The 22936-nt window shown below is 31.4% G+C and overlaps 1 protein-coding gene across 9 annotated transcripts in view; it reads right to left on the bottom strand.

Moving 5' to 3' along the window:
- The window catches only part of LOC114328495 (glutamate-gated chloride channel), a 713764-nt gene that overhangs the window by 523025 nt on the left and 167803 nt on the right, over window positions 1-22936 (bottom strand). For all 9 annotated transcript variants that reach the window (XM_028277355.2, XM_028277357.2, XM_028277354.2 and 6 more), the window contains exon 2: window positions 8560-8684. The gene's annotated coding sequence lies outside the window, so the exon portion shown is untranslated. The remainder of the gene's footprint in view (window positions 1-8559; window positions 8685-22936) is intronic.

Genomic DNA, 22936 nt, shown 5'->3' with positions numbered 1-22936 from the left:
GGATAATACCTCCTCGTCCATAGCCTAAAAGAATTAAGTTTCCTGTTCGTTTGCCCCAACATTTTTTTCAGACAATTAAATTTTTTGTTTAAGAGTATAATTACTTGTATCCTACTACTTTTGTCGGAAAAATGGTTGTAAAGATAAGGGATGCACGAACCCAGAATAGTTTAAAAGTATAGTTTATTAATAAAAATTAAATTTTTTGTCCGACTTTGGATGTGCCCCACTATTTATGTCGGGCACTTAGATTTTTTGATTTGGAATATAACTACTTATAACCTGATACATGTGCTGATATTTTTTTTTAATTCGAGAAAAAATACAGAACGATGTTTGTCGTTGTTCAAGGAGTATGTACACAAATTATCAGATCACAATTTTTCTAAAATTTTCCCTCTTGTCGGAAAATTTTTTAAGAAAATTTTGGGTTCCGATCTACGTCATACCCTTTTAAATGCTTTACTTAGCGTGTGTACTAATTTTCAGCTAAATCGATTCAAAAGTAACCGAGAAACACTGTTTTAAATTTTTTTTTTTGATAATGCCTCCTCGTCGATAGCCTAAAAGAAATAAGTTTTCTGTTCGTTTGCCCCAACATTTTTGTCACACAATTACATTTTTTGTTTAAGAATATAACTACTTGTAACCTACTACTTTTGTCGGAAAAATGGATGTAAAGATAAGGGATGCACGAACCCAGCATAATTTGAAAGTATACTTTACTAATAAAAATTAAATTTTTTGTCCGACTGTCGAATTGCCCCAATATTTTTGTCCGACACTTTGATTTTTTGATTAAGAATATAATTACTTATAACCTATTAATGTTGTCGGAAAAATGGTTTTAAAGGTAAGGGTTGCACGAACCCAGTATTGTTTAAAAGACAGTTTATTAATAAAAATTAAATTTTTTGTCCGACTTTGGATTTGACCCAATATTTTTGTCGGACACTTAGATTTTTTGATTTGGAATATAACTACTTATAACCTGATACTGGTGTCGGAAATTTTTTTTTTATTTCGAGAAAAAAAAAACTACAGAACGATATTTGTCGTTGTTCAAGGAGTATGTACGCAAATATCAGATCACAATTTTTCTAAAATTTTCCCTCTTGTCCGAAATTTTTTTGGGAAAATTTTGGGTACAGCTCTACGGCATACCCTTTTAAATGTTTTACTTAGTGTGTGTACCAATTTTCAGCTAAATCGATTCAAAAATAACCGAGAAAAACTGTTTTAAAATATTTTTGGATAATACCTCCTCGTCCATAGCCTAAAAGAATTAAGTTTCCTGTTCGTTTGCCCCAACATTTTTTTCAGACAATTAAATTTTTTGTTTAAGAGTATAATTACTTGTATCCTACTACTTTTGTCGGAAAAATGGTTGTAAAGATAAGGGATGCACGAACCCAGAATAGTTTAAAAGTATAGTTTATTAATAAAAATTAAATTTTTTGTCCGACTTTGGATGTGCCCCACTATTTATGTCGGGCACTTAGATTTTTTGATTTGGAATATAACTAATTATAACCTGATACATGTGCTGATATTTTTTTTTAATTCGAGAAAAAATACAGAACGATGTTTGTCGTTGTTCAAGGAGTATGTACACAAATTATCAGATCACAATTTTTCTAAAATTTTCCCTCTTGTCGGAAAATTTTTTAAGAAAATTTTGGGTTCCGATCTACGTCATACCCTTTTAAATGCTTTACTTAGCGTGTGTACTAATTTTCAGCTAAATCGATTCAAAAGTAACCGAGAAACACTGTTTTAAATTTTTTTTTTGATAATGCCTCCTCGTCGATAGCCTAAAAGAAATAAGTTTTCTGTTCGTTTGCCCCAACATTTTTGTCACACAATTACATTTTTTGTTTAAGAATATAACTACTTGTAACCTACTACTTTTGTCGGAAAAATGGTTGTAAAGATAAGGGATGCACGAACCCAGCATAATTTGAAAGTATACTTTACTAATAAAAATTAAATTTTTTGTCCGACTGTCGAATTGCCCCAATATTTTTGTCCGACACTTTGATTTTTTGATTAAGAATATAATTACTTATAACCTACTAATGTTGTCGGAAAAATGGTTTTAAAGGTAAGGGTTGCACGAACCCAGTATTGTTTAAAAGACAGTTTATTAATAAAAATTAAATTTTTTGTCCGACTTTGGATTTGACCCAATATTTTTGTCGGACACTTAGATTTTTTGATTTGGAATATAACTACTTATAACCTGATACTTGTGTCGGCAATTTTTTTTAATTGAAAAAAAAAACTACAGAAGGATGTTTGTCGTTGTTCAAGGAGTATGTAAGCAAATATCAGATCACAATTTTTCTAAAAATTTCCCTCTTGTCGGAAAATTTTTTAAGAAAATTTTGGGTACAGCTCTACGTTATACCCTTTTAAATATTTTACTTAGTGTGTGTACCAATTTTGAGCTAAATCTATTCAAAAATAACCGAGATAACTCTTTTAAAATTTTTTGATATTACTTTCTCGTCGATAGCCTAAAAGAATTAAGTTTTCTGTTCGTTTGCCCCAAGATTTTTGTCAAACAATTACATTTTTTGTTTAAGAATATAATTACTTGTAGCTTACTACCTTTGTCGGAAAAATGGTTGTAAAAATAAGGGATACACGAACCCAGCATAATTTAAAAGTATAGTTTATCAATAAATCTCGTTGATAGCCTAAAAGAATTTTTCTGTTCGTTTGCCCCAACATTTTTGTCAGACAATTACATTTTTTGTTTAAGAATATAATTACTTGTAACCTACTACTTTTGTCGGAAAAATGGTTGTAAAGATAAGGGATGCACGAACCCAGCATAATTTGAAAGTATACTTTACTAATAAAAATTAAATTTTTTGTCCGACTGTCGAGTAGCCCCAATATTTTTGTCCGACACTTTGATTTTTTGATTAAGAATATAATTACTTATAACCTACTAATGTTGTCGGAAAAATGGTTTTAAAGGTAAGGGTTGCACGAACCCAGTATTTTTTAAAAGACAGTTTATTAATAAAAATTAAATTTTTTGTCCGACTTTGGATTTGACCCAATATTTTTGTCGGACACTTAGATTTTTTGATTTAGAATATAACTACTTATAACCTGATACTTGTGTCGGAAATTTTTTTTAATTGGAAAAAAAAACTACAGAACGATGTTTGTCGTTGTTCAAGGAGTATGTACGCAAATATCAGATCACAATTTTTCTAAAATTTTCCCTCTTGTCCGAAATTTTTTTGGAAAAATTTTGGGTACAGCTCTACGTCATACCTTTTTAAATGTTTTACTTAGTGTGTGTACCAATATTCAGCTAAATCGATTCAAAAATAACCGAGAAAAACTGTTTTAAATTTTTTTTTTGATAATACCTCCTCGTCGATAGCCTAAAAGAATTAAGTTTTCTGTTCGTTTGCCCCAACATTTTTGTCAGACAATTACATTTTTTGTTTAAGAATATAATTACTTGTAACCTACTACTTTTGTCGGAAAAATGGTTGTAAAGATAAGGGATGCACGAACCCAGCATAATTTGAAAGTATACTTTACTAATAAAAATTAAATTTTTTGTCCGACTGTCGAGTTGCCCCAATATTTTTGTCCGACACTTTGATTTTTTGATTAAGAATATAATTACTTATAACCTACTAATGTTGTCGGAAAAATGGTTGTAAATAAAAAAATTTCAGGAAATTGACATCTTCGGCGCGTCCGACTGCGCATATGCCCCGTGAAAATTGTCCGACAAGGTTACCACATTATTGTAAAAATGTTTTATGGTAGATACCGTTAAAATTATCCATGTGGTAATAAATTTATTATTTTCATAAATTTGACATATTTAGCGTGTCCGACGCGTCATATGCCCCAATATTTTTGTCCGACAAAATTGTTTTCGTTGTTTATATGATAAAATCCATTGATTAAAATAGAATGACCAATGTGGTAATAAATTTTTTTCTTGCATAAAATTGACAACTTCGTCACCGCTTGACAGACAAACGCCCCAGTATCATAATGCGCCAAGCTCAAAATTTGTCCGACTCCACCCAAATAACAAGTACAAAAAGTTTCAACGGTGTGGTCATAAATAATAATTGTATATGCGGGCCCAAGGCCTACAACGTTAACGGTGTTTTATTGTTTCATATAGTCAATGGACCTCTTAATATGAAAAAACTGCGGAATGCTACCGTTTAAAGGGGTGCGTTTTTGAGAAAGGGGTGAATTAGTCCCTAGGCACAGGGCGAATTAGTGTGAGTTCTATGCACATTTGGTGCAATCACGTCTATAGGAAAATTGTTTCAGGTTAAATTTACTATCAAAATATCACATTTTAAAGTCAAAAATATTTTTTTTACAATAATATATTCAAACGAAAAGCAAGAAAAAAACACGAAAGATAGTAATTTTGTTTTTTGTCCCAAAAATTCTTTCGATGGAGATATAAGTGAAGGCATTACTTTACAGAAAAAAAACTTTCATCCTTTTTCTTTAAAGTGACGTTTGGTATAAATCCCTATACCACTCACAGCGATTTTGGGACATTTTCCTTGTTACTTCGCAAACATTGTTCTGTAACTTTTTTCTACGCAGCTTTAGGTATATCCAATGTTCCATTTAATAGGAAGAAAAGTCAATTATCTTTAAGATGGTCTATCGTAGAAGCCTGTGTGATTTTTTTAAGCAAGATCTGGTTTTTCAAAATTTGTTTCATGTTTTCATATTATGGTTTCAAAGTTGTATACTTTAATGATTTTTGATATATTTTACGATTATTTTCAAATTTCTCAATATAATTTTTTTTATTGTATATTTAGGTATACACATTTTGTGCCGAACAGAGAGCGAAGAAAGCAAAAGATTTTAATCAGATTAGATGTATCCGAGATGAAAATAATAAAATACTAGTTCACGAAAGGGATGTCAAAAAGAGATGGAGAAAGTACTTTGACAGCTTATTAAATGAAGAATTTGACAGACAGCCTGTAGAGTCAACGGAGACAGTAGCAGCAATGGTCACCAAAATAACCAACGAGGAAGTGGCTCAAGCGCTTCAAAAAATAAAGAAAGGAAAAGCGGTAGGACCAGATGATATTCCTGGGGAAGTATGGAGAGCATTGGGAGAGACAGGAACAAGGTGGCTAGCAGGTCTATTTAATAGAATTATGGAAGTTGGACAAATGCCAGACGAATGGAGAAGCAGTATACTGGTACCTGTTTACAAAAACAAGGGAGATATACAACAATGTACAAACTACAGGGCTATAAAACTGCTTAGCCACACCATGAAAATATGGGAAAGAGTAATTGATAGACGGATACGTGAAGAGACCGAAATATCCGAGAATCAATTTGGCTTTATGCAGGGTAGATCAACAACAGATGCAATTTTCATTATAAGACAGTTGATGGAAAAATACAGGAGTAAAGAAACAAACGCTCATATGATATTCATTGATCTTGAGAAAGCATATGATAGAGTTCCTCGAGAGATTCTTTGGTGGGCACTCAATAAGAAAGGAGTCCCTGGTGAATATGTAAAGATTGTGAGGGATATGTATGAGGGAGTAACGACTAGTGTTAGAACAGGTGTGGGAGAGACTGATAAATTTCATGTGAAAGTAGGATTGCATCAAGGTTCTGTGCTTAGTCCGTATTTATTCTCATTAGTTTTGGACCAAATAACAGCGAAAATACAGGGTAACATTCCATGGTGCTTAATGTATGCTGATGATCTCGTGTTAGTAGGAAATAGTGAAAGAGACTTAGAACAAAAACTGGAACAGTGGAGACAAGCTCTGGAGGAAAAATGTTTAAAACTTAGTAGGACAAAAACAGAGTATTTGGAATGTTCATTTAAAGATGGAGCTACTACAAATAAAATGGTATCTTTGGATGGTGAAATGATTGTAAAAAGCAATAGTTTTAAGTACCTAGGATCGGTATTACAGAGTAATGGAGAAATAGATGGAGATGCATGCAGTAGAATTAGGGCTGGATGGATGAAGTGGAAAGAAGCGAGTGGTGTGTTGTGTGACAGAAAAATTCCAATGAAGCTGAAGGGAAAATTCTATAAAACAGCCATAAGACCAGCTATGATGTACGGAACTGAATGTTGGGCAGTGAAAAAGAAAGAGGAACAGCGAATGCATGTGGCGGAAATGAGAATGCTTAGATGGATGAGTGGAGTGACAAAGAAGGATAAAATTAGAAATGAGTATATTAGGGGAAGTCTAGGTGTGGCACCAATTGACGCCAAAATGAGAGAGCATAGGTTAAGATGGTTTGGTCATGTTCAACGTCGAGACGTTAACCACCCAATACGAAGAATAGCTGAAGTGCAGATTCCTGGAAGGAGTAGGAGAGGAAGACCAAAGAAGACCTGGGGGGAGACGATAAGGCAGGACATGCTGGTAAAGGGGATTAACATTGATATGGCCCAAGATAGAATTGTATGGAGAAATGCAATTAGGGAAGCCGACCCCGCATAGGGATAAGGCAAAGAGAATGATGATGATTTAGGTATACACATTGCACAATAAAAAAGAAAGATTATTTTATTTACGTTAAAATGGTGTACTGTAAAAAACTCTAGGACTATTTTTAAACAAGATATGCTTTTTCAAAATGTCACATACACATGAAATAGGTCCCACTAAGCTGGAACCATATGGAAAATTTGTTTATTATTAACTTTACGAAAAAAGTTATTCCTTATAAAATGCTCTGCATAGTCTAAAACCTAAGATGCAATCATCAGATATAAAATTTTATCAATAGTGTACGTATGTTAAAAAAAGTATGTTAAAAAATATGAATTTCGCTCAAGAGTAAAGTAGTTTTATATTTAAAAATATCGAAAAGTGTTATTAAGAAACGTTATTTGAAATTAAAAATATGGTATAATTTTCCATTGTGTCCTTTTAATTGAAAAAAAAATAAAAAATTTTAAAATTGTTCTCAAATTACGGCTACCCTTGGATATCCTACGGATATCTTGTTTAAAAATAGTCCTAGAATTTTTTGCCATACACGATTTTAAAGTAGAGAAAATATACTTTTTTTATTTCACAATGTATATAGCTGAATGTACAAGAAACAAAGTAATAAAAAATTCTAAAAATAATCATAAAAAATGTCAAAAATCATAAAAGTATAAAACCTTGAAAAAGCACAACTTGTTTAAAAATAGTCGTACAACCTTATACAATAGACCGTTTTAAAGATAATTGACAGTTCTCTTTCTACTAAGTGTACAATTGCATATACCTATAAATCCGTAGAAAAAAGTTACAGAACAATGTTTGCGAAATAATGGGGAAAATGACCCAAAAATGCTGTAAGCGGCGAAATTTGAAAAATTCTATTTCGGAAATTATAAATCCGAGAGACCTACCAAAGATCATTTTAACGAGAAAGTAAGGTAGTTATTTTTCGCTGAAGCAATGCCTATACCTACATCCCTGTAGAAGAAAGTTATGGGCCAAAAAACAAAATTGCTTTTTTTGTGTTTTTTTCTTGTTATTCTTTTGAATATATTTTTATAACAAAAATATTTTTGACTTTAAAATGCGATATTTTGATAGTAAATTTAACCTGAAACAGTTTTCCTGTAGACGTGTTTGTACTAAAGTGCATAAAACTCACCCTAATTCACCCTGTGCCTATTGACTAATTCACTCCTTTCTCAAAAATGCACCCATTTAAATGGTAGCACTCCGCGGGTTTTTCAAATTTAGAGGTCCATTGACCATATGAGATAATAAAATCTAATCTAGTCTATTGCATTTTATGTAGGTAAATAATTTCAATTTTGCAATTATTGTTACGGTCGTTTTTTTTAAACCGTAAAATAACTTTAACTGAAATTAAGTATAAAAAATCCTATCATTTCGTGGAATTGTCTTAATAAACGACTTCTTTTAATGACTTCATATATCTAAGAAATGCTTATTGTGAGACTTAAAATCAGGTCATCAAAAAATATTGGTGCGCCTAGTAAATGATACATTTTTACACATTTATATTAAGGCACCGGTAAAATACACTCAAAGTCTCAATGCTATTCGACTTGGTTAGATTTGGGAAATTGACAAAATGTCACCTCGAAGCTTCAATGTTACATTGTTGAATTAATTATTTAGTTCTAATTCTGATGTACAGATGCCAATATAGGTAGTAGTTATTTACTGCTGAGATATTCAACACGTTCGCTACCAAGCGACTCATATATGAGCCACATCGATTTTTCCCATCGACAAGCGTCCTGTGAGCCGCGGATCGCATTGCATATATACATAATGGCAATTTAAAAAGCCCTTGTCTATGAATAGGAAGCCTAAATACCCCCTTGGTAGCGAACTGGTTAATCTAAAAATAATACAGGTAAAATAATTGTTTAGTTGTATTATTCACTGATGTCCTTTTCATTTTTCATTTATTAGGAATATACCGTAAACATTCTAAAAGTCACTAGTTGCTGAAAATATTGAGCCTATAATAAAACTTCATACCTAACTACGAGAAAAAACTTACGTTTTGGTAGAAAGGGTTTGTCCTAAAAACGGGCGAAGTCAGTCTATGTGACAGCCTCGTTTCAGGATATTAACATGGTCTTTGTGTCCTTTTTTCCATAAGCAAGGTACTTGATACCATGGAATCTGAAACAGAAAAATATATATTTTAAGATGATAAACGTCTATAGAATGTTTAAAGACAAGTTAGGGAATAACAATAATAGGGAAAATGTTAGGTAATAGAACATTTAAAAGCAGAAATAACATATGCGTAATTCCTGTACCTTAAAAAAGCATATCTTTGATGTGGTACGGTGTTATAAAAAACCCTGTATATTTTTTGTAAGTAATTTTCAAAAGTTAATCTTACAGATACCTTCTGTTTTTGTAAATATTTCTTTTTAGTATCTCATTTATAATATCAGTTATGACAGACTTCGGCACAAAAGTCACCCTCTATAGGCGGTACTTATTGATTTGAAATAATAAAAAATTATTTTTAGCTAATTATACAAAATTCCTTACTGGGGGACTCCATGCCCCATCCCTTTATTCTGCCTTTCTTTAAACTTCCTACTGTCTTGCTCTCTGAAGTAAAAGATCGAATTTATGTCAGTCGTTGAAGAGAAATAAATCTCTAGGAGTTAATGCCACTACCAGACACTAAAAGTACTATACATACTACATGGTCGCTAATACCACATGCTCAATATTTCTATGAGAGACAGAAGTTTGGACTCTTCTAGAACACAAGAACGTCAAGAAGTTGATGCCTTTGGAGATGTGGTATTGGTGAGGAATGTTCCGTATACTTTGGAGAGCTCATCGGATAAACGATTCCATTTTCAACCAACTTAAAATTAAAGACGACTATCTGCAACATGTCTGCAGCGAATTATACAGTTATTTGGTGACGTGGTGTTCGCAGAGGTGACGACAATTTAGAGAGATTAACTTTTTCTGGAAAGGTTCCGGGGAGTAGACCAAGGGGACGGTCATCATCCAGATGGTCTACCAAATTCAATATTCAGCGGGTTACTGATTCTGTGAAAACCTTAGCGCAGCTGAAGATAGAGACCTATGGAGAAAGTTTGTTAGTATTGGAGGAAATCAGGATCCTTAGTAATACGGAAAAGACAATAGAGAGAGAGAGAGAGAGAGAGAGAGAGAGAGAGATACAAAATTCGTCTCTAGCTGATGAGACGTTAAAAACAACGACATTCCTGTAAAATTTCATTTAGTACATGCTTGATATTATATTATAGGAACGAATAAAAAAGTTTCCATAAAAAACTGTTGCAGAGAAAATACAACGAATTCAACTACAGATTTAATCGTTTTATTTTTATAAGTTTTTAATAATTTTTGGGTTAACTCAATCAACTAAATCAATCAATTTTAGCAATTGTAGCGAAATATAAATCCCCCAGCTTTTTATTTACCGCAATTAGCAAACACAATTTAATTATAATTTAACGATTACTAACAAACGAATACAATTTATGGTAGGGGAGCCCAAGAGGGGATTTTTGCAGTTACTCGAGCGCGTCAGATTAGCATACGGGGAGAAACCTGGTACCCTGCAGATGTACCTCTACCATATCTTGGCTCTTAACACAGGGGAGTTCGTTAAGGGGTGCCCGAAAAAAAATCTATCCTTAAAAAACTCGAAATTGTCAGATTAAGATAAGTTAAGTACATGCAAAAGAGTGTATATTTCAAAAATCCGACGATTTGAGCCGGGCGTAAGGAAATGGGTGAGTCCCAAAGTTTCACAAGAAAAAAGCGAATATTTCGCGAAATGAATGACAGAACGAAAGACTAAAAAATATGTGCTCAATATTTTTTAAAAATCTATCGAATGATACAAAACAAGACTTCCCACGGAGAGGGTGGGGGATAAATTTAATATTTTAAATACGAATCCCGCGATATTTCGCGAAATGAACATCAGATCGAAAAACTGTAACATACACTTATTCAATATTTTTGAAAAATCTATCGAATTGCAACAAACACGATCCCCCACGGAGGTAGGGTGGGGGGTTACTTTAAAATCTTAAATAGGAGCCCCCATTTTTATTGCAAATTTAGATTCCTTACCTAAAACTAAGTAACTTTTATTCGAAACATTTTTTCTAATTATGGACAGATGGCGTTATAATCGGAAAAAACGATTGTTGGAAATGGAAAATTAAATTAAAAAATGGCAAGCGCACACTAAAATGCAAAACTTTACTTAACTTTTTTGGTTTTAGGACCTACTCTTCACAACCCAATAGGTCCCCATAACGCTCGAGTGACTGCACATTTAGCATATTTTGCTCCCCTACTATTACAAGTCCAGTTTAGTTATTATTTTAATCCCATCGAATAAAGCACCTACGTAAAATCTATTTAAAAACCATTGTTCAAAATATTTTGGCAACTTGTTTTGTAAATAAAAATACTTAATAATGTATTCAGCTCTAACTTTGTTTTTAATTTGTTCGAGTTAATATCTTGATAATGATATTTTTTAATTGACTAGCTCTGTATAATTTATATACCACAAGTATGTATACTAAATTTACAATCAAGATGCAGTAGAAATAAACAAACCTAGAGACGTTAAATGCTACTAGAAGCACTCCCAAATCATAATTTACAATGTATATTATTATTAGTGTGACCAACTGCAATTCAGTCGAATTCGGGACAAGGCTAAAAAAATACCTAAAATCCGGGACATTCCCATGAAAATCGGGCCATTTTTTTAAATTTAGAACTTTAATCATTTTATTGATTATTTATCATTTTTATGTTAAAAAAATTTTTTTATAGGAATGGTTGTAATGATAAACACACTTTTGTTAGCTTTTGGCGTTTCGGATTCCAATCCGGAAATCGTTCTCAAAGAAGGAAAATTAGAAAATCAACTGATGTTGGACTTCAATGTAAATAGAACCTTAGGTTAATATAAAAATATAATTATCATAATTACATTGTCATATTTTTAAATCCTCTTTTCAGAAGACGATAATTAAAATACAGAAACAGATAAAACCCATAGTTTGAGTTTTCGTAGAACTATAATACCACGAAATAAAATGCATGCGTTTTTGATGTGGTATTAGTTTTACACTTTACACTCACTGGACAGATAGTTTAGACCGACTATTAGAAATTGTCGACTTTTTTCGTCCCACCAATTCAGTTTGATGTGAATTCTTAAAAGAATAACGTGTTCAAATTTGAAAATAGAATGTTATCAAACCGTTGAAAATTCAGATGACCCGGAAGCCTTGTCCGGGACGCCGGGACACGACTTCGTAATTCGGGCCATGTCCCGGATTTTTCGGGCTAGTTGGTCACACTAATTATTATACATTGTAAATCCCAAATCATCATTTCCAAAGTTTGTACATTGTAAATTATGATTTGGGAGTGCTCCTAGTAGCATTTAACGTGTCTTGGTTTGTTTATTTCTACTGCATCTTGATTGTAAATTTAGTATAGTAATTAACCTGTTACACTGGTCTGTAAAAAAATGTTTCCTTATTATTTTCAACGAGAACTTTTCGTTTATAAATTCGCAAAAATGTGTGTGTTATTGCGTTGCCGCTCCTGAAATATCTAGAGGCCACCTGGCGATGGATTCCTATGTAGTTTTGTCTTCTGAATCCAAATCTGAAAACGGCATTTCGCTATCTCTAACCATCTTCGAGATATCCGACCTCAAAGTCGTCATTGTGATGTCACAAGCCTCCTTTAAATTGTCATTTTCTTCCGACATAGAAACGTCAACTCTACTTTGTTTTAGTTTGACGCAACTAAACGTCAACATAAAATTGAAATGTCAGATAAACAAATTTGATTTATTTATGTTAATGTAATGTTAAATTACAGTTCACTATTTTCAAGGAAAACGCTTTATTTTGTATTTATTTATTTTTATTAGATATCAAATCTATATTATACGAGGTATGTCAAAAAATATGAAGTTCGATCAAGATTAAAGTATCTTTATTTTTCACAATATTGAAAAGTGTTACTATAAAAAGTTGTTTGGAGTTAAAAACTATGTTTTAATATTAGTTCAGAGAAATAAGGAAAAAAAAATAGCCTGTTGGTGACACAACCCCCTCCAGGCCGAAACCAAATTTTTTGAGTAGTGTGGACATCTATAATAATCACCTATATGTTTCCTGCAGCCGATTTTGATGATATACATAGTTATAAACAATTGAAGATAAAAAACGGTAACTTTTCGCTTTTTTCGTTTATTGCCAAATGGCTAAGCATTTTAAACAAATTTGGAAGTAAGAAACTCATAAACCCTATAAAAAACTTCAATATGGCTCCCGCTGAATATGTCTATCCTTATTGGTTGCTTAGAAAATTGCAAAATAATTCATACATTTTGAGTTTTTATAAATATTCATAACTTATGTAAAAATGAACTTAGAATCTTCTTATTACACGGATTGCTGATACTTTGGTGCTTAAATTATACACTAACTTTCATAATAATTGGTCAAATAGTTTAAAAGTTATTTAATTTGTTTATCCCAAATTAATTTTTTTTGTAACATTATAAGTCAGAAAGTGATGAAGTTACAGTAATACTTTGGATAGTTTATGAAAGAAGAAGATTCATACTAATAACTTAATTAAAAAAGAATGACAAAAAATAATTCTAAGTATCGCAAAATTATTTTGCAAGAACATGTCGATTTTTTGCTTATAAACAATTAGAATAACTTTTTAACCATTACCCGTAGAAAAATTATTTTTTCACATTTAGAAAGACTGAATTTTTATACAAATTTAAAAAAAGAAAAAATTGTCCTAGGACAATTAGGGACGAAGTTGCCGCGCCCCATTTTTTAATTCACAGCAGCTTTCTTTATAACAATTACGAAATCAAATCAGTCACATTGGAAAGAACATACTTCAGAGTTTTAATGTACCAAATATAAAAAATATATACTTTCAAACAAATCGTTCACAAAGCTTCAAAATGTGACCCTTAAAATCGGCCGGCCTCGAAACTTGGGAGATCGATGAGAAGGGGGAAGGAAATGTTAGCTGTATCTCTTGTTCTCGCCTATGAATTTCGACGTTTCTTTTTTTAATTTGTATGTACTATTTGCGTACAGTACGAGTATGCATTATTTAAATAAATTAATTGTTATATACACCATCAAATTTGTTTAAACACTTTTTTTTTCAATATTTTTTAATAAAATTTGAAGTAATTTTAATCACAAAACATACATATCTATAAATAATATAATAATACATAGTTTTTATTAAACTTAGTAATATTTTAAAGTATGAAAAAACAAATTATCCCATTCGATGGTTTCTAAAAATAATATTGGTCTATGGAAATCAGAAAATCTCAAATAAACTAGGTTTTATTTTTTTAGTAAACATGCTATTAGATGAATGAAAAACTGAAGTTACAGAACTACCAAAAAAGAGATAAACGTAATTGATTGGGGTTGGATATTAAGCTAAGAACCGTTAGTGCCGATCCGATCAACAGATCTTCTTTATATCAGATATTTTATTAAAATAAAAATAAACTCTTGCAAAACTGGTTGCACCGAGTACTTGTTAGTACAGAGATATAAATAGTTTATGGACTTCGATTATCAAAACCTCAATCTTTCTCTATTATCTATTTTGGAGTTCCTTTTTTTAATCTGTATGTACTCTTTGCGTACGTTACGGATATGTTTTTTGTTAATAAAGTGGTTATTTAATTAACTATGTTAATTGTGTAAACAATTTTTGGAAATACTTTTACGATATTTTTAGGATAACTTTTTTGGCAATTATAGGAGTGGATCATATGCACTTGACTTTACAAAAACTTATAATAAATGGGTAACTGATAATTGTTACGTTTTTCATAAAAATACCAAGTATTCCTAGATAAACCTCCTTTAATTTTATTTTAATAGTCTTGCTGCCATACCAAAATGTATGAAACATCTTAATTTTTGTTTTTTTTTGCAATCTTAAAATTATAACTTTCAATGTTGTAAGATACAATTATTATTACAATATTGTAGAAAATTTCTGAAAATAATTTTGTTCTTTTTATCCTCTCTCTAATTTTATTACATTTCATTTTTCGTTTATCTAGTAGCATTTTTATCAAGAAATAAATCCTAGTTTATTTGAGATTTTTTATTTTCAATTTAATATTATAAGCCAATTTTAGATTTAGGAATAATTGAATAGGATTAGTAATATAATAATTACAGGGTGTAACAAAAACACAGGTCATAAATTTAATCGCATATTCTGGGACCAAAAATAGTTCAATTGAACCTAACTTACCTTAGTATAAATATGCACATAAAAAAAGTTACAGCCCTTGGAATTTACAAAATGAAAATCGATTTTGTCCAATATATAGAAGAGATTTTTTATTGAAAATAGAAATGTGGTATTTCTATGGCAGGAGCATCTTACAAAAAAATTATAGTAAAATTTTGACACCCCATAAAAATTTTATGGGGGTTTTGTTCCTTTAAACTCCCCCAAACCTTTGTGTTCGTTCCAATTAAATTATTAATGTAGTACTATTAGTTAAACACAATGTTTTTAAAATTTTTTGCCTCTTAGTACTTTTTCGAAAAGTCAGTTTTTATTGAGATATTTTAAATATTCGTCAAATCCACCACATATTTGTATAATATGGTTAAGTACGATTATAAAGACTTGGTAATCGTATGAAAATTTATTATTTATAATTTACATTTTTAGGCATATTTTGAACCAAATTAAAAAAGAAGCCACATCTTGATAAAAGGTGCCTTATCGAAAAAATACTAAGAGACAAAAAAGTTTTAGAAACATTGTGTTTAACTAATGGTACCGCAGTAATAGTTCAATTGGAACGTACACAAACATTTGACGGGTGTAAAGGAACAAACCCCCATAAAATTTTTATGTAAACATATTAAAAAAGAAGCCGCAACTCGATAAAAACTGCCTTATCGAAAAAATACTAAGAGGCAAAAAAGTTTTAGAAACAGAGAGTTTAACTAATGGTACCACAATAATAATTTAATTGGGGTGTACACAAAATTTTGGGGGGTTTAAGGGAACAAAACCCCCATAAAATTTTTATGGGATGCAAAAATTTCACTATAATTTTTCTTTAAGATGTTCCTGTCATAAGAATGATACATGTCCATTTTCAATAAAAAATCTCTAATAGTTTTCGATATATTGGAAAAATCGATTTTCATTTTGTAACTTCAAAGGGCTATAAATTTTTTTATGTGCACATTTGTATTAAGGTAAGTTAGGACAAATCGATCTATTTTTGGTCCCAGAATAGGTGATTTAATTTATGACCTGTATTTTTGTTACGCCCTGTATAACTAATATGTACGTTTTAAAATAAAAGTTACATCAAATATTATTAAAAAAATTGAAAATAAATTGTTTAAACAAATTTGATGTTGTATATAACAATTAGTTTATTTAAATAACGCATATTCGTAATGTACGTAAAAAGTACATACAAATTAAAAAAAGAAACAACGAAATAAATAATCGAGAACCAGAGATACAGTTAACAGCTCCTTCCCCCCTCTCATCACTATCCCAAGTTTCAACGCCGGCCGATTTTAAGGGCCACATTTTTAAGCTTTGTGGACGATTTCCTTGAAAGCAAATCTTTTGTATACTTGGTATGTTAAAACTTTGAAATATGTTCTTTCAAATGCGGCTAATTTTATTTCTTAATTGTTATAAACAAAGCTGCTGTGAATTAAAAAAGGAAGGGGGCTAACTTCGTCCCTAATTGTCCTAGGACAATTGTTTTTCTTCATAAATATGTATAAAAATTTAGTCTTTCTAAATATGGAAAAATAATTTTTCTACGGGTAACGGTTAAAAAGTTATTCTAATTGTTTATAAGCAAAAAATCGACATGATTTTGCAAAATAATTTTACACTATTTATAATTATTTTTTGTCATTTTTTTTTAAATTAAGTTAATAGTATAAATCTTCTTCTTTCATAAACTGTCCGAAGTATTACTGTAACCTCATCGTTTTCTGACTTAAGCGTTGCAAAAAAAATTAATTTGGGATAAACAGATTAAATAAGTTTTAAACTATTTGACCAATCGCTTTGACATTTAGAATATAATTTAAGCACCAGAAGTCTCAGCATTTCGTGTAATAAGAAAGTGCTAACTTAATTTTTACATAAGTTATGAACATTTATAAAATCTCAAAATTTATGATTTATTTTGCAATTTTCTAAGCAACAAATAAGGATAGACATATGCAGTGAACGCCATATTGAAGCTTTTTATATGATTTATGAGTTTCTTATTCTCAAATTTGTTTAAAATGCTTCACTTTTTAGTAATAGACGAAAAAAGCGAAAATTTAGCGTTTTTTGATCTTCATTTGTTTATAGCTATGTATATCATCAAAATCGGCTACAGGAAACATATAGGTTATTAATATAGATGTCCATACTACTCAAAAAATTTGGTTTCGGCCTGGAGGGGGATGTGTCACGAGAAAAATCTTATTTCTCTGGACTATATGCAATTATTACTTGTACATCCTTCTAAAGATAAGAAAAAATATTTGAAATTTTTTTCTCAAATTACGGATACCAATACCATTTTCATTCATAACTCTTTTATTATTAATTTTACGAAGAAAAGTTATTTTTCATAAAAATATCTGCATGGTCTAAAATCTAGGATGCAATCATCATATATCAAAAATTTTATCAATTTTGTTCGAGGTATGTCAAAAAATATGAATTTCGTTCGAAAGTAGAGTACCTTTATAGTTCACAATATTTAAATTAGGATATAATTGCATATTAAAGCATAGCATTTGATACTAAACAACTTTTCATAATAGAAATTTTCCATTTTATGAATTTAAATACGTAAATAAACAAAGCTTTCGTTATGATAATGCTCGCATTTTCAGCTTGTTATCCATGCTAACGTTATTTTTAGTACTATAGATGAGAAATATATCATGGAAATAAATACAACATGCTATAATCTTTTCAGATAATGTTCGCTAATTCAAAAATCGAAAATTATTACAGTAATAACAACTACAAAAAGTTCTAAAAGGCTACTGTTAAGTTTTACAGTAAAACATACTATGTAGTTTTTCAGCTACTGGCCTTGAAAGTTTCAATAAACTTATTCTCACTAGCATGATCAAATTCAAGTTATTTTGTAGTATTCTCCTTTTTAATTAATTTTTCTTGGTAAATCGACCAACAAACATCGGCAAGCATTGTTACTGATCATTTTCCATTGTAGTGTCTTTCAATGTGCAGCACTTATCTTCTTCTTCTTCTTACGGTGCATTATCCTTAAGGACGTTGGCCATTATTTGCAGCCTCCTTGAATAGTTATAGGGAGGTCATGTTGGTCCATTGTCGTAAGTTTTTAAGCCAAGAACTCTTCTTCCTGGCCCTCTTTTGCTATTGGTTTTGCCTTCGATTATAAGTTCGGGGAGGTCATACTTTAATTGTATTTTCGTATTCTTATTAGAATATCTTTCGTTATTCATCCTTCGCAAGATTTCCGCATTTGTCGAATGGCTCATGTAGGATATTCTGAGTATTTTACAGTAATACCAGAGTTCGAATGCTTGGATTCTTTTTTGTGTTCTTCTGTTATTATCCAGGCTTTAACACCATAGAGCAAGGTGAAGGAAACATTGCACTTAAGTATTCTAGTTCTCAATGAGATACCCAGCTGGAGGTTGCATAAAACTTTTGTATTTTGTAAAACAATGTACTTGCCAGTTCCAACCGTGTTCTTATCTATAGTGAGTGGTCCCAAGTTTCATCAAGATTACTGATGATAGAATGTGCAATATATCCTTATGAAACTTTTCATCCGATATAGTATGATATGATATTCACCATGTTTATCTGATATGGCACCAAGATTTTCAAGAAAATAATCTCAGTTCGGATATACAACATAACTTTGAAGCTAAGTGAGTTTCATAAGTAGAAAGAAGTCCTTTGATCCTTTCTTGACAGTTGTCAGCTTTTGTATTACCAAGGAAACTATGACACACTTCTATTAAAGCCGTTTAGCCTTTTTTTCTGCCTTATTAACATCAAATTAAAAGCTGCATCTGTCAAAATATCTTCTTTTTGCGGGTCAACAAAAACCTTCATCCCTCTTCCTATAATAATAGGTCACAAGTTCCTTTTTTCAACTTCGAGTCACTGATTGGAATTTCACCAAATGCAGTCATGCATTTCCACTCATTTTTCTATTGTAGACTTTTTCCCTGACGTCATACCGAATACAATGCAACAAGTTGCAAGTCTCTAGGTGGTGTATTTAAAAATCGACTTATTCTTTCCTAAATGCACTGGGCTAATATTTGTTATTTATGAATCGTCTAACGTAATAAACAATTAAGCTATTATCTTTATCAATAATGGGTCATTTAAAATCCACCAGATAACTAAATATACACAACATTCCGCGCACACTAGCCAAAACTCTGTTTATTTCTAGCATCCGACCTTAAACTTCTGTACTAACTATTAGAAAGCGTTTATGATGATAATAATGACGAATCCTACGGACTTTTAAAATAGTGAGATAAAATTAAAAATCGAATTAAGTGTGTAAATACATGAGCTCTAAGCGCTGCAGTCGAATCCAAACAAAACAAAATCCATTAATCATTGTATAGTCCTGTCGCCAGGGGGGGTACAACGGCCTCGTTAATTCAGATGGACTTACTCAAGTTTTTTTTATGTATTTTGACCCGTAGAACACGAATTTTTTGGGTAACAGTTGATCCGGATGTCGATAAGATTGTTATAGACCAAGAACTTGAGGAATCAAATAACAGCGATTTTTGGCAAAACAAAACACTATTTTGTATTTTTTGGGCCATTTTAAGTAAAAAATATTTCTACAAGTTTTTTCGTAGGATGCACAGTTTTCGAGATAAACGCGGTTGAACTTTAAAAAAATCGAAAAATTGCAATTTTTGAACCCGAATAACTTTTGATTAAAAAATAAAATAGCAAGTCTGCTTACCGCATTTAAAAGTTTAAGTCAAATTATATCGGTTTTGGTTATTTCCATTGGTAAAAATTTATTTTTTTATTGTTTAACAAAGCTATAAACACGTAGGGTTTCCCGTGCTTTTACATGTGTTTTAACGCATGTAACGTAGAAATAGTCTTGATTGCACTAGTACCTATTCTACCTACTCGTTCGATTTTAAATGAGAAATCATAGAAACATCACTCACGCACTAGTTGTTTGTAGCTTTGTTTAACAATAACACAATAAATTTTTAGCAATGCAAATAATCAAAACCGACATAATTTGACTTGAACTTTCAAAGGCGCTAAGCAGAATTGCTATTTTATTTTTTAATCAAAAGTTATTCGGGTTTAAAAATTGCAGTTTTTCGATTTTTTGAAAGTTCAACCGCGTTTATCTCGAAAACTGTGCATCCTACTAAAAAACTTGTAGAAATATTTTTTGCTTAAAATGACCCAAAAAATACAAAATATTGTTTTGTTTTGCCAAAAATCGCTGTTATTTGATTCCTCAAGTTCTTGGTCTATAACAATCTTATCGACATCCGGATCAACTGTTACCCAAAAAATTCGTGTTCTACGGGTCAAAATACATAAAAAAAATTTGGGTAAGTCCATCTGAATTAACGAGGCCGTTGTACCCCCCCTGGCGACAGGACTATCTAGGTGGTGTATTTAAAAAAAGACTTATTCTTTCCTAAATGCACTGGGCTAATATTTGTTATTTATGAATCGTCTAACGTAATAAACAATTAAGCTATTATCTTTATCAATAATGGGTCATTTAAAATCCACCAGATAACTAAATATACACAACATTCCGCGAACACTAGCCAAAACTCTGTTTATTTCTAGCATCCGACCTTAAACTTCTGTACTAACTATTAGAAAGCGTTTATGATGATAATAATGACGAATCCTACGGACTTTTAAAATAGTGAGATAAAAATAAAAATCGAATTAAGTGTGTAAATACATGAGCTCTAAGCGTTGCAGTCGAATCCAAACAAAACAAAATCCATTAATCATTGTATCTATAATAGAGTTTTTGTTATGGATGAATAATAAATGTATATACAGAAAAAAATCTTGTATTTATCGACGGGTAGATGTTTACTTACAAAAAGCATTACTTAAATTTGTTAACATTTCGTTACACTTTTTTGTATAATAAATTATAAAGCGTTGTATATACTGTTAAATAATTTTTATGGGCAAAATTTAGAGAATTAATCTTATGTCAAAGACTACGTGATCGTAAATTTGCATCGCCATGCATATAGCCAAAATTTGTAAATAATATGATTTAGCCGTAAGCAGTTTTTCGTGGAAAGAGGAAATGTTTAGTGGTAAAGATTCTACGAACGGACTTATACAAATTAAACAATGAACTAAAATACGGTCGGATTAGAAAGTGAATGTACTCGCGGTTGGAGTAGACAATAGAATGTTTCTAAATGGTTTCCTAGAAAGAAATCGATGATAAAGAATTTTGTTTAGTTTTAGAATGGAGGGTTCTTCTAAACTGTAAGAAAAAAATTAATTTTAATATCTCCTGGAAATTAACAAGACAGAAAATTTGTATACAACACTCTTTGTTCTTAAGAAATGAAAGTAGGGATTTAATGTGTAGAGAATGCGTGTGATTGGCGAGGAGAATGATGGAGGGAGAATTAGAGTGCTTGAGTCTCAGATTGATGAAAAAAAAAAGATTTACTGTATAAGATAAAAAAGGGTTCAAGGCAGGTTTTGTTTATATTCGATTCAGAGTTGGACTACCATCTCCATATAGCAACTATTTCAGCATCCTTATGCATCATCAGTGAAGTTTATGCAGTCACAACTCTGAAGGGAATATAAACATTCTGCCTCTTTTAAGGCAAACCATCGCGATGCAATGAACCCACCTTTTGAGACGCAATCTAGCGACATCTCTCGTATTACGAGGAAAACAACGAAAAGCCCCAGATACAAAGTTTACTACTTTTTAAACAATTAGAATAATTGAAATAAAAATATAATAAACAATATTTTAAATCTAAGACTTTTCGTTAATAAACTGCTTTCTGGCTGCATCCCATATCTCCGGATTTTACAATATATAATCACGTAGAGACGACGAAAATGAGAGAAAGCAAATAGAGGACACTTAGGCCACGCATTTACCTTCTCTTCGTCTAGGAAAAGGACCGAAAGACAGTTTCTAAATACTCAAAAACTGAGTAAAATGAAAAAGATAAAAAAGGGTTCAAGGCAGGTTTTGTTTATATTCGATTCAGAGTTTGACTACCATCTCCATATAGCAACTATTTCAGCATCCTTATGCATCATCAGTGAAGTTTATGCAGTCACAACTCTGAAGGAAATATTAACATTCTGCCTCTTTTGAGGCAAACCATCGCGATGCAAAATCCGTAAATATGGGATGCAGCCAGAAAGCAGTTTATTAACGAAAAGTCTTAGATTTAAAATATTGTTTATTATATTTTTATTTCAATTATTCTAATTGTTTAAAAAGTAGTAAACTTTGTATCTGGGGCTCTTCGTTGTTTTCCTCGTAATACGAAAGATGTCGCTAGATTGCGTCTCAAAAGGTGGGTTCATTGCATCGCGATGGTTTGCCTTAAAAGAGGCAGAATGTTTATATTCCCTTCAGAGTTGTGACTGCATAAACTTCACTGATGATGCATAAGGATGCTGAAATAGTTGCTATGTGGAGATGGTAGTCCAACTCTGAATCGAATATAAACAAAACCTGCCTTGAACCCTTTTTTATCTTTTTCATTTTACTCAGTTTTTGAGTATTTAGAAACTGTCTTTCGGTCCTTTTCCTAGACGAAGAGAAGGTAAATGCGTGGCCTAAGTGTCCTCTATTTGCTTTCTCCTATTTTCGTCGTCTCTACATGATTATATATTGTAAAATCCGGAGATATGGGATGCAGCCAGAAAGCAGTTTATTAACGAAAATTCTTAGATTTAAAATATTGTTTATTATATTTTTATTTCAATTATTCTAATTGTTTAAAAAGTAGTAAACTTTGTATCTGGGGCTTTTCGTTGTTTTCCTCGTAATACGAGAGATGTCGCTAGATTGCGTCTCAAAAGGTGGGTTCATTGCATCGCGATGGTTTGCCTTAAAAGAGGCAGAATGTTTATATTCCCTTCAGAGTTGTGACTGCATAAACTTCACTGATGATGCATAAGGATGCTGAAATAGTTGCTATGTGGAGATGGTAGTCCAACTCTGAATCGAATATAAACAAAACCTTGAACCCTTTTTTATCTTTTTCATTTTACTCAGTTTTTGA

The sequence above is a fragment of the Diabrotica virgifera genome, chromosome 9 (genome assembly GCF_917563875.1).
Source record: "Diabrotica virgifera virgifera chromosome 9, PGI_DIABVI_V3a".
NCBI classification, from domain to species: Eukaryota; Metazoa; Arthropoda; class Insecta; order Coleoptera; family Chrysomelidae; genus Diabrotica; species Diabrotica virgifera.
This window is presented reverse-complemented; position numbering and strand designations above follow the sequence as displayed.